Source organism: Saccopteryx bilineata, chromosome 3 (genome assembly GCF_036850765.1).
Source record: "Saccopteryx bilineata isolate mSacBil1 chromosome 3, mSacBil1_pri_phased_curated, whole genome shotgun sequence".
Lineage (NCBI taxonomy): Eukaryota > Metazoa > Chordata > Mammalia > Chiroptera > Emballonuridae > Saccopteryx > Saccopteryx bilineata.
In genome coordinates, this window is record NC_089492.1 from 110,638,866 (window position 1) to 110,652,808 (window position 13,943).

Consider the following 13,943-nt stretch of genomic DNA (forward strand, 5'->3'; position numbering starts at 1 on the left):
AGCTGGGGTAGCAATACTTATATCAGACAAATTGGACTTTAAAACAAAGGATATAGTAAGAGATAAAGAAGGCCACTACATAATGATAAAGGGAGTAATCCAACAGGAAGATATAACTATTATAAATATCTATGCACCTAATATAGGAGCACCCAAATATATAAAACAGATTTTGATGGATTTAAAGGGCGAGATCAACAGCAATACTATAATAGTAGGGGATTTCAATACCCCACTAACATCACTAGATAGATCCTCAAGAAAGAAAATTAACAAAGAAACAGCAGACTTATTGGAAACACTAGATCAACTCGATTTAATAGATATCTTCAGAACCTTTCACCCTAAAGCAGCAGAATATACATTCTTTTCAAGTGCTCATGGTACATTCTCTAGGATAGACCACATGTTAGGGCACAAAAGTGCTCTCAACAAATTTAAGAAGACTGAAATCATATCAAGCACTTTCTCCGATCACAACAGCATGAAACTAGAAATGAATCACAGCAGAAAAGCTCAAAAATTCTCAAACACATGGAAACTAAATAGCAGGGTGTTAAATAATGAATGGATTAAGAATGAGATCAAAGAAGAAATAAAGAAATTCCTAGAAACGAATGACAATGAGCATACAACAACTCAAAATTTATGGGACACAGCGAAAGCAGTGCTGAGAGGGAAGTTCATAGCACTACAGGCACACTTTCAGAAGCTAGAAAAAGCTCAAATAAACAACTTAACCCTGCATCTAAAAGAATTAGAAAAAGAACAGCAAGTAAAGCCCAAATGTAGTAGAAGGAAGGAAATAATAAAGATCAGAGCAGAAATAAATGACATAGAGGCTAAAGAAACAATACAGAGGATCAATGAAACTAGGAGCTGGTTCTTTGAAAAGGTAAACAAGATTGATGAACCTTTAAGTAGACTCACCAAGAAAAAGAGAGAGAGGACTCAAATAAATAAAATTAGAAATGAGAGAGGAGAAATAACAACTGACACAACAGAAATACAAAATATTGTAAGAAAATACTATGAAGAACTGTATGCCAAAAAACTAGACAACCTAGATGAAATGGACAAATTCCTTGAAACGTACAATCTTCCAAAAATCAATCTGGAAGAATCAGAAAACTTAAACAGACCAATTACACCAAAGGAGATCGAAACAGTTATCAAAAAACTCCCAACAAAGAAAAGTCCGGGGCTCAATGGCTTCACAACGGAATTCTACCAAATATTCAAAGAAGAACTAACTCCTATCCTTCTCAAACTATTTCAAAAAATTCAAGAGGAAGGAAGACTTCCAAACTCCTTTTATGAGGCGAGCATAATTCTGATTCCAAAACCAGGCAAAGACCACACAAAGAAAGAAAATTATAGGCCAATATCTCTGATGAATATAGATGCTAAAATCCTCAACAAAATATTAGCAAACCGGATCCAACAATATATGGAAAAAATCATACACCATGATCAAGTGGGATTTATTCTGGGGAGGCAAGGCTGGTACAATATTCGTAAATCAATCAATGTGATTCATCACATAAACAAAAAGAAGGAGAAAAACCATATGATAATTTTAATAGATGCAGAAAAAGCATTTGATAAAATCCAGCACCCTTTCATGATCAAAACTCTCAGCAAAGTGGGAATACAGGGAACATACCTCAACATGATAAAAGCCATCTATGAGAAACCCACAGCCAACATCATACTCAATGGGCAAAAATTAAAAGCAATACACTTAAGATCAGGAACAAGGCAGGGGTGCCCCCTTTCACCACTCTTATTTAACATAGTCCTGGAAGTCCTAGCCACAGCAATCAGACAAGAAGAAGAAATAAAAGGCATTCAAGTTGGAAAAGAAGAAGTAAAACTATCATTATTTGCAGATGATATGATATTGTATATAGAAAACCCTAAAGTCTCAGTCAAAAAACTACTGGACCTGATAAATAAATTCAGCAAAGTGGCAGGATATAAAATCAATACTCAGAAATCAGAAGCATTTTTATACACCAACAATGAACAGTCAGAAAGAGAAATTAAGGAAACAATCCCCTTCACAATTACAACTAAAAAAATAAAGTACCTAGGAGTAAACTTAACCAAGGAGACTAAAGACTTGTACTCGGAAAATTACAAAACATTGATAAAAGAAATCAAGGAAGATACTAACAAGTGGAAGCATATACCGTGCTCATGGTTAGGAAGAATAAACATCATTAAAATGTCTATATTACCCAAAGCAATTTATAAATTCAATGCAATACCAATTAAAATACCAATGACATACTTCAAAGATATAGAACACATATTCCAAAAATGTATATGGAACCAAAAAAGGACACGAATAGCCTCAGCAATCTTAAAAAAGAAGAATAAAGTGGGAGGTATCACACTTCCTGATATCAAGTTATACTACAAGGCCATTGTACTCAAAACAGCCTGGTACTGGCATAAGAACAGGCATATAGATCAATGGAATAGAACAGAGAACCCAGAAATAAACCCACAGTTCTATGGACAACTGATATTTGACAAAGGAGGTAAGGAAATACAATGGAGTAAAGACAGCCTCTTTAACAAATGGTGTTGGGAAAATTGGACAGCTACCTGCAAAAAAATGAAACTAGATCACCAGCTTACACCACTCACAAAAATAAACTCAAAATGGATAAAAGACTTGAATGTAGGCCGTGAAACCATAAGCATCTTAGAAGAAAACATAGGCAGTAAGCTCTCCGACATCTCTCGGAGCAATATATTTGCTGATTTATCTCCACGGGGAAGTGAAATAAAAGACAGGATAAACAAATGGGACTATATCAAACTAAAAAGCTTTTGCACAGCTAAAGACAACAAGAACAGAATAAAAAGACAAACTACACAATGGGAGAACATATTTGACAATACGTCTGATAAGGGGTTAATAACCAAAATTTATAAAGAACTTGCAAAACTCAACACCAGTAAGACAACCCAATCCAAAAATGGACAAAAGAGATGAATAGACACTTCTCCAAAGAGGACATACAGATGGCCAATAGGCATATGAAAAAATGCTCAACATCACTAATCATTAGAGAAATGCAAATTAAAACCACAATGAGATATCACCTTACACCAGTCAGAATGGCGCTTATCAACAAAACAACACAGAATAAGTGCTGGCGAGGATGTGGAGAAAAGCGAACCCTCCTGCACTGCTGGTGGGAATGCAGACTGGTGCAGCCACTGTGGAAAACAGTATGGAGATTCCTCAAAAAACTGAAAATCGAACCGCCTTTTGACCCAGCTATCCCACTTTTAGGAATATACCCCAAGGACACCATAGAACGGCTCGAAAAGGAGAAATGCACCCGCATGTTTGTGGCAGCATTGTTCACAATAGCGAAGATCTGGAAACAGCCCAAGTGTCCGTCAGAGGACGAGTGGATTAAAAAACTTTGGTACATATATACTATGGAATACTACTCAGCCATAAGAAATGATGACATCGGATCATTTACAATAACATGGATGGACCTTGATAACATTATACGGAGTAAAATAAGTAAATCAGAAAAAAAACTGAGATGAATCCATACATAGAAGGGACATAAAAATGAGACTCAGAGACATGAACAAGAATGTGATGGCAACAGGGGCGGGGGGGTTGGGGGAGGGGGGAGGGGGTGAAGAAGGAGAGAGGGGTTAGGGGAGGGGAGGGGCACAAAGAAAACCAGATAGAAGGTGACAGAAGACAATTTAACTTTGCGGGAGGGGTATACAGCACAATCAAATGTCAAAATAATCTAGAGATATTTTCTCTCAACATATGTACCCTGATTTATCAATGTCACTGCATTAAATTTAATAAAAAAATATTAATATTAAAAAAAAAAAAAAACACCTCCCCAACAACAAAAGTCCAGGACCACATAGTTACTCTAGTGAATTCTACCAAACATTCAAAGATTTGATATCTATCCTTCTCAAAGTCTTTCAAAAAATAGAAGCAATACTTCCCAACACATTTTATGAGGCCAACATGACCCTCATACCAAAACCTGGAAAAACAACACAAAAAAAGAAAACTACAGACCAGTACCTCTAAGGAATACAGATGCAAAAATCCTAAACAAAATACTAGCAAATCAAATACAACAACACATTAAAAAAATATTACATTACAATCAAGTGGGATTCATTCCAGGAGCACATGGTTCAACATATGGAAATCAATCAACATAATACACCTCATCAACAAAACAAAGAACAAAAATCATATGATCCTATCAATAGATGCAGAAAAAGGCATTTGATAAGATACAACATCCCTTTATGTTTAAAACACTCAATAAAATCAGAATAGAAGGAAAGTACCTCAATAACATAAAGGTCATATATGGCAAACCATCAGCTAATATCATATACTAAATGGTGAAAAAATAAAGGCTCTTCTAAAATCAGAAATGAGACAAGGCTGCCTATTCTCTCCACACTTATTCAACATAGTTCTGGAAGTTTTAGCCAGAGTGATCGGTAAGAGGAAGAAAGAAAAGACATTTATATCAGGAAATAAGAAGTAAAAGTATCACTTTTTGCAGATGGCATGATCCTGTATACACAACAGAAAACCCCAAAGACTCCACCAAAAAACTATTAGAAACAATAAACCAATGCAGTAAAGTCACAGGATACAAAATCAATATACAAAAGTCCACTGCTTTCCTATATGCCAATAGTGTAACTTTGGAAATGAACCCAAAAAAACAATTCCTTTTACAGTTGCAACTAAAATGATAAAGTGCCTAGGAATAAACTTAACAAAGGATATGAAGGACCTATATACTGAAAAATACAAAACATTACTGAAAGAAATTTAAAAAGACACAATGAAATGAAAAAATATTTTATGTTCATGGATTGGAAGAATCAACATAGTTAAAATGATCATTTTACCCAAAGTAATATACAAATTTAATGCAATCCCTATCGAAATCCCAATGTCATTTTTTTAAAGAAATGGAACAAAAAATTATCAGGTTTGTATGAAACTATAAAAAACCCTGAATGGCCAAAGGAATCCTGAGGAAAAAGAATGAAGCCAGACTATCTAACTTCAAATTATATTATACAGCCAATATAAACAAAAGAGCACGGTATTGACAAGATAACAGACACACAGACCAATGGAACAGAATTGAGAGCCCAGAAATAAAACCACATGTATATGGACAGATCATCTTTGACAAAGGAGCCAAAAACACACAATGAAGAAAAGAGAGCCTCTTCAATAAATTGTGCTGGGAAAATTGGAAAGCCACATGCAAAAGAATAAAACTTGATTACAGTTTGTCCCCCAGCACAAAAATTAATTCAAAACGAATCAAGGACCTAAATATAAGACCTGAAAGTATAAATTACATAGAAGAAAACATAGGTACTAAACTCATGGGCCTTGCCCATAAAGAACAATTTATGAGTTTGTCCCCAAAAGCAAGGGAAATAAAGGCAAAAATAAATGAATGGGACTATACCAAACTAAAAGGCTTCTGCACAGCAAAATAAACTGGCAACAAAACAAATAGGCAGCCAACCAAATGGGAGATATTTGCTAACAACAGCTCCGATAAGAGGTTAATGTCCAAAATTATAAAGAACTCACAAAGCTCAGCAACAAACAAGCAAACAATCCAATTAAAAGTGGGAAGAGGACCTGAACAGACACTTCTCCTAAGAGGACATACAAATGGCCAACAGATATATGAAAAGATGCTCATCTTCACTAGCTATTCGAGAAATGCAAATCAAAACTACACCTGTTAGATTGGCTATTATCAATAAGACACATAATAACAAGTGTTGTAGAGGCTGTAGAGAAAAAGGAACCCTCATCCACTGCTGTTGGGAATGCACCTTAGTACAACCATTATGGAAGAAAATATGGTGGTTCCACAAAAAATTAAGAATAGAATTACCATATGACCCAGCATTCCTTCTACTAGTATCTACCCCCAAAATTCGAAAATATGGGTACGTAAGGACACATGCACCCTTATGTTCATCACAGCATTATTCATAGTGGCCAAGATATGGAAACAACAAAAGTGTCCTTCAATAGAGGACTGGATAAAGATAATGTGGTACATATATATAAGAGAATACTACTCAGCCATAAAAAATGATGACATTTATGACAACATGGATGGATCTTGAGAACATTATACTGAGTGTAATAAGTAAATCAGAAAAAGCTAAGAACTGTGCAGAGCAGTGGTAGTCAACCTGGTCCCTACAGCCCACTAGTGGGCATTCCAGCTTTCATGATGGGAGGTAGCAGAGCAACCAAAGTATAAATAAAAAGATAGATTTAACTATAGTAAGTTGTTTTTATAAAGATTTATTCTGCCAAACAGCGAAAATCCGACATAAAGTACTTGGTAAGTAATTTTTTTTTTAATTTTTAATTTTACTTTATTTATTCATTTTAGAGAGGAGAGAAAAAAGGAAGAGAGAGAGACAGAGAGGGAGAGAGAGAGGAAAGAGAGACAGAGAGAGAAGGTGGGGAGGAGCTGGAAGCATCAACTCCCATATGTGCCTTGACCAGGCAAGCCCAGGGTTTCGAACAGGCGACCTCAGCATTTCCAGGTCGACGCTTTATCCACTGCGCCACCACAGGTCAGGCTTTTTTTTTTATTTCTTCATTTTAGAGAGGAGAGAGAGAAGGAGAGAGAGAAAGAGAGAGGAGAGAGAGACAGGGGGGAGGAGCTGGAAGTATCAACTCCCATATGTGCCTTGACCAGGCAAGCCCAGGGTTTCGAACAGGCAACCTCAGCATTTCCAGGTCGATGCTTTATCCAAGTAATTATTATTATATGCTTTAACTTGCTGTAACTCTGCTTTATAAATTTTATAAAGTAAAGTTACTTCCCTACTTTATAAATCATCATTACTGTGGAACCGGTGGGCGGTTAGAAAATTTTACTACTAACAGAGATACAAAAGTGGGTGGTAGGTATAAAATGATTGACTACCCCTGGTGTAGAGCTTTCTCAAAAACTTAAAAATAGAACTATTAGGACCCAGTGATTCCACTTTTGGGTATTTATTTTTAAAGGGCCTAAACATGAATTCAAAAGATATATCTATATACCCCTAAGTTCACTGCAGCATTATTTACAATAGCCAAGATATGGAAGTCACCTGCGTGCCCACTGACAGACAATTGGATAAAGAAGCTGTGGTACATTTACATAGTGGAATACTACTCCACCAGAAGAAAGAATGAAATCTTGCCATTGTAACAGCACGGCTGTACCTAGACTAGAGGGTATTATGCTAAATGAAATGTCAGAGAAAGCCAAATACCATAAGGTTTCATTTACAGATGGAACCTCAAAAACAAAATAAATGAACAGACAAAACAAACAGACTCATAGACACAGAGAATAAATAGATGGTAGGAGATTAGAGGATGGGGGGAAAGGTGAAGGGATGAAGAAATGTAAATTGCCGTTATAAAAACAGTCATGAGATGTAAAGTCCAGCATAGGGAATATAGGCAATAGTGTTGTAATAACTATGAATGGTGCCAGGTGGGTATTAGATTTACCAGGGCGATCACTTAATAGTTATATAGATGTCTAATTAGTATGTTGTATACCTGACACCAACATGATATTGTATATCAACTGTATTGAAAGATCTTTTTAATTAAAATCTTTTTTTCAATGAAATGAAAAATAAAAAAGCCTGTCTCTTTAAAAAGCTAATTGAAGAAGTAAAGCTCAGGAGAATTTTCTTGGCTGCAGGGAATATACAAATGACAGACTGTTTACAAGGTGGGGTACATAGAAGCAACAGGGGTGTGGGAGAAACATAAGGTTTTTCTATTAGGATGGGTAGGGGCTTCAGAGCTCTACAGACATAGTCCAAATTTCATCTGAGACTGGGAATTTCCAGGAATACCCTGCAGCCCGAAAAATGCTTGTGCTTCCAAGGTAGCTGCTGTGTTAACTAAAAGCAGGAAAGCTCTGAAGGAGAAATCTGACAGGTGAGGGTGGGTGAGGAACCATGAATGTGACTGCTCGAAACTGATCACCATTTTTACAATTAAATATTTTGAACTTTGTCTGCCAAAGGCTTTTTGCAGAAGCGTGTATCTCTATATTCACAATTAGAGATGAAAGAAAAACAGAATCCACTTCCAAAAATGAGTTCATATTTGAAAATATATAGTCCGCAAATATATTTCAAACAGTAGCTCTCCCTGACTTCCATTAATAGAGAATGTACACTAATTGGTTAAAAGGGAAAGATTTTCATGTCTGGAACTAATTTCGGGAACTGAAAATAGGCTGCACAGTATGGTAGAAAATATTCTGGTCTAGGAATATTTTCTGCATTCTGGGCCCAGCCCATCCATTAATTTGCGGTATGCTTAGGTGCCCTGAATTGCAAAGTCAAGAATTTGGATTAAATTGGGACTTTTGCAGGATTCCAGTAAGCCAGAGGCCTCCCAGGAAGTGGCACCAGGACAGCTGCAGAAAGGCCATGAGTAAGATGCACAATCGAGGGCCCTAACACCTGCTCCAATCAGAACAGTCCTCCTCTCATCTCTTTCATATATTAGGACACTTTGTAAGACATCTTTTAAGATGAACTCTGCCTCAAAGAAAAACAAAAGACACTGAATTAGTATCTGGAGACCTCTAAATTTCTATATATGTGAAACTCAAATGTATTTCCTGTTCTCTTAATTACTTCTGTCAAGCCAGTGTAGTATGTCTACTTTACCTCTAGCCATTTGCATTGAAACATGCATTCTTTGTGAAAAGTACTATTGGAAATAGATTCTTATTTTTCATAGTGGTCTCTATAAGAGTCCATGGTAACTAAAATTTTCTGAAATTGATTTTCTGTTTTCTTTTGTTTCTATTTTTATGTTATCAAAATGAAAAATATGCAAAACAAAATATAAATATATAATCAGTGACAAAAAATTTTATAAGTATATCTTGCAGATTTGAACCTAACATTTGGTATTATGTGTTAGAGTCCATTTTCCTTCTTTAAAAACCTGGTTCAAATGATTTTATTTTTTTATTTTTTTTATTTTTTAACAGAGAGAGGGATAGGCAGGGACAGACAGACAGGAAGGGGGAGAGATGAGAAGCATCAATTCTTTGTTGCGGCACTTTAGTTCATTGATTGCTTTCTCATATGTGCCTTGACCATGGGGCTACAGCAGACTGAATAACCTCTTGCTCAACCCAGTGACCTTGGGCTCAAGCTGGTGAGCTTTGCTCAAACCAGATGAACCCGCGCTCAAGCTGGCGAGCTCAGGGTCTCGAACCTGGGTCCTCCACATCCCAGTCCAATGCTCTGTCCACTGCACCACCACCAGGTCAGGTTCAAATGATTTTATTTTATTTTTTTATTTTTTTGTTTTTTTGGTATTTTTCTGAAGCTGGAAACGGGGAGAGACAGTCAGACAGACTCCTGCATGCGCCCTACCGGGATCCACCCGGCACGCCCACCAGGGGCTACGCTCTGCCCACCAGGGGGCGATGCTCTGCCCCTCCGGGGCGTCACTCTGTCGTGACCAGAGCCACTCTAGCGCCTGGGGCAGAGGCCAAGGAGCCATCCCCAGCGCCCGGGCCATCTTTTCTCCAATGGAGCCTTGGCTGCGGGAGGAGAAGAGAGAGACAGAGAGGAAGGAGAGGGGGAGGGGTGGAGAAGCAGATGGGCGCTTCTCCTGTGTGCCCTGGCCGGGAATCGAAACTGGGACTTCTGCACGCCAGGCCGACGCTCTACCACTGAGCCAACCAGCCAGGGCCTCAAATGATTTTAAATAAAACTGAAGTCTGACAAGAATTTTGAAATTTAGAATTAAAAAGTCTAATTACTGCTTATTCTCATTTGCAAGCTTTTCTATAGAAAGTGAGTTTTTCTTCTAAAGAGCATGCTTTGTGCTTTCTCCTCTGCTTGAAGGTCAGTATGCACTCTTGGTTGGATGTCCAAGATACCTCTTTCATCCTCAAACTACAGTTTTCTTGTATTAATTTTATTTATTTATCTATGTTGACACTACAAGCAAAAAAATATATTAAAAGGCACTACAGCTAATATAATAAAACACTGTCCTTGATTTAGAATCTGGGGAAGCACATATCTCTAAAAGTTGCAAGAAAAAATTAAATTTCAGAAAACATGCTATGTCCTCAACAACATGCAATAAAAGTTGATCTTTGAGGCCCTGGCCGGTTGGCTCAGCGGTAGAGCGTCGGCCTAGCGTGCGGAGGACCCGGGTTCGATTCCCGGCCAGGGCACACAGTAGAAGCGCCCATTTGCTTCTCCACCCCTCCGCCGCGCTTTCCTCTCTGTCTCTCTCTTCCCCTCCCGCAGCCAAGGCTCCACTGGAGCAAAGATGGCCCGGGCGCTGGGGATGGCTCTGTGGCCTCTGCCTCAGGCGCTAGAGTGGCTCTGGTCGCAACATGGCGACGCCCAGGATGGGCAGAGCGTCGCCCCTGGTGGGCGTGCCGGGTGGATCCCGGTTGGGCGCATGCGGGAGTCTGTCTGACTGTCTCTCCCTGTTTCCAGCTTCAGAAAAATGAAAAAAAAAAAAAAAAAGTTGATCTTTGAAAGAAGAGCAGGGAGCCACAGGGGAGAATATGAGCAGATTAAAATAAAATATATGGATTGAGGGAAATGATTTGAGATACGGAATAATCACATTCTGAGGAGCAAACATACACACACCATCACACACTTAGCTATGGACAGGTTATAGGAAACTCAAAAGGCAATAGGAAAGTTGTAACCCATTTCGCAGTTGGTAACTGGGATGCAGAGCTGTGGCTGACAAATCCAGGTGATCATGAGAATCACCCACAGAGCATTTTCAATATACTTATGAGGAGGCCCCACCCCAGACCTAAGATATAAGATATTCCATGGTTTCTGTCCCTGAATCTGCATGTTTAAAAATATCCCCGGTGATTCTGACATCTGCAAAGCTCAGGAAACTCTAGGGTAAAGAATAAATTAAAAAGTTTATCAAGAAAGTAGAACAACAAGGAAATGAAAATGTGAGTGAGAAAATGATTAATTTAGGGGATTGAGGACACATATCTAAACCATCAATAAATTAATAATAGGCCTGACCTGTGGTGGCGCAGTGGATAAAGCGTCGACCTGGAACTCTGAAGTCGCCAGTTCAAAACCCTGGGCTTGCATGGTCAAGGCACACATGGGAGTTGAAGCTTCCTGCTCCTCCCTTCTCTCTCTCTCTCTGTCTCTCTCTCTCTCTCTTTATCTCTCTCTCTCTCTCTCTCTCTCCTCTAAAATGAATAAATAAAAATAATTTTAAAAAATCAATAATAGAAGTTCATTGGGGGGGGGGGGGACCCATAATAGAAACAGAAGGAAAAATCAGTTATGATAGAAGAAAACTTTCTTGAGTTAAAACAATATATAGCTATAAATATGTAGTATAAAGTTACACAGCTAAGAAGGACTTAAGTTTTAAACAAAAATTACTGAAAAGAGGCTCTTATATAAAGCTTGGCTAAAAAATAAGTTATCAAGAAAAGAAACCCTCTAGCGTTCACCTAGAAGAACCTAATGGCTGGCCAGCAACTCTAGTTTCACTAATCCATTCACTCCCCCACCCTCCTAGATAACCATTTCATACTAATTCCTCTTCACTCAGCCCGGATTTTGGCTCCTATTTCTAGCAGAAGAGAACTTCCACAAGCTTCCAACACTGCATCTACCTACCTGCCTACATTTGTGCCCAAGAATTTCCTCTACCTTCCTGCCTATTACCATAGATGAGCCATCTATGATTCCAATTAAGGCTGTGCCTGGATCCCATATCCTCAATTCTCATTCTTACATCATCAATTTCTGTTTCCTATTGAATTTATCTTTTCCATCAGTCTACAAATATGCTATTAATTTCTCCCTCTCTTGATTCCTCCAGCTACCACCACAAATCTCTTCCTTTGATGAATAAACTTCTCCAAAAAAGTTGTCTATGTGTGCTGTAATCCAATTGCTCCATTCTTCTTGAATCTATTTCATTGTTTTTGCTCTCTGACCTGTCTCTCTTACTATTCCTAACGATTTCATTTTATTGCTGTTAACTACACCAGCCAATTCTCTGTCTTCCTCTTACTTTAACGGATTAACACGTTTTTCACTTCGCTTCCCGGACATCACACTCTTGATTTTCCTCCTACCTCATTATTCATACCTTCTCAGTCTTGGTTGATGATTCATCTCTTACCCTCCTAACATTAAAAGGTCCCAGAGCACAGGCTGCAGACATCTTCTTTTCTTAAGCTATACTCATCCCTTTGACAATATTATCCAGTCTCATAACTTTAAATATTATATACATGTTGACAACTCCAAATTTTATATCTCCCACCAAGGCTTATTCCCTCAACTCCAGGTTCATATAACCAACAGCCTTCTCGATGTTTTCAATTAGACTTCTATTAGGCCTCTCAAATTTTAATGTCTCAAACTGAGTTCATCTGCTGCTTGGGTCCAAACTTGGTCCTCCCACAGATTTCCCCTACTTCAGCTGATGGCTTCTCCTACAGACTTCTGCACCTACACTGAGAGCAGCACATTTTGAGATGCTCAGGGGAAAAAAAAGTTCATCTTTGACTTTTCTCTGGTGTTCACGCCCTGTTACCTTCAAATATCCAGAATTTGCTTAAAAATAATCCAGTGGGAGGAAGGGAATGGCAGAAAGTGGATGGATGTATAAATAAATGAAGATTAAAACACACTTTGACAACTCCTAAAGTGGGTACATATGAGCTCATTAGACCACTTCCTACTCTTGTTTATATTTTCCATAATAAAATGTTTAAAATGTATGCTCTAATCCAGTGGTCCCCAACCTGTTTTGGGCCACGGACCAGTTTAATGTCAGAAAATATTTTCACAGACCGGCCTTTAGGATGGGACAGATAAATGTATCATGTGACTGAGACAAGCGTCAAGAGTGAGTCTTAGATGGATGTAACAGAGGGAATCTGGTCATTTTTTAAAAATAAAACATCGTTCAGACTTAAATATAAATAAAACGGAAATAATGTAAGTTATTTATTCTTTCTCTGCGGACCGGTACCAAATGACCCACAGACCGGTATCGGTCCATGGCCCAGGGGTTGGGGACCACTGGTTTAAACAGAAACTGATTTGTCACAGTTCTGAAGGTGGGAACTCCAAGGTCAAGGTGCTGGCACCTTCAGTTCCTGGCAAGGCCTCTCCAAGGACACCCACCATTTCGCTGTGTCCTCACGGGGCAGGAGGGAGTGAGCTCTGGTCTCTGCTCCTTTTCTTATAAAGACAACAATCCCACCATGGTGGCCCCACCCTCATGACCTCATTTAAACCTAAGTACCTCCCAAAGTCCCTGTCGCCAAATATTGTCACACAGAGGGTTAGGGCTTCTACATAGGACATTTTGGTGGGAGTGAACATTCAGTCCATAAATAGCAGTCTCCAATTTCCTTATTGCTGTTGTCATAAGAAGAACAAGGTTGAAATGAAGACTTTCAGAGGATCAATGACTTCCTGTATGTGCTCTTGCTAAGGCTCCATGTCATCTGTCACAACAAAGTCAAATCTGATCTGTCTCTCTCTGCACTGAGCAGCGGGGTTTTTTTTTTTCTTTTTTGTATTTCTCTGTAGTTGGAAACGGGGAGGCAGACTCCCGCATGCGCCCGACCAGGATCCACCCCGCACGCCCACCAGGGGGCGATGCGTTGCCGCAATCAGAGCCATTCTAGCGCCTGAGGCAGAGGCCACAGAGCCATCCTCAGCGCCTGGGCAAACGCTGCTCCAATGGAGCCTTGGCTGCGGGAGGGGAAGAGAGAGACAGAGAGGAAAGAGAGGGGAAGGGGTGGAGAAGCAGATGGGCGCCTCTCCTG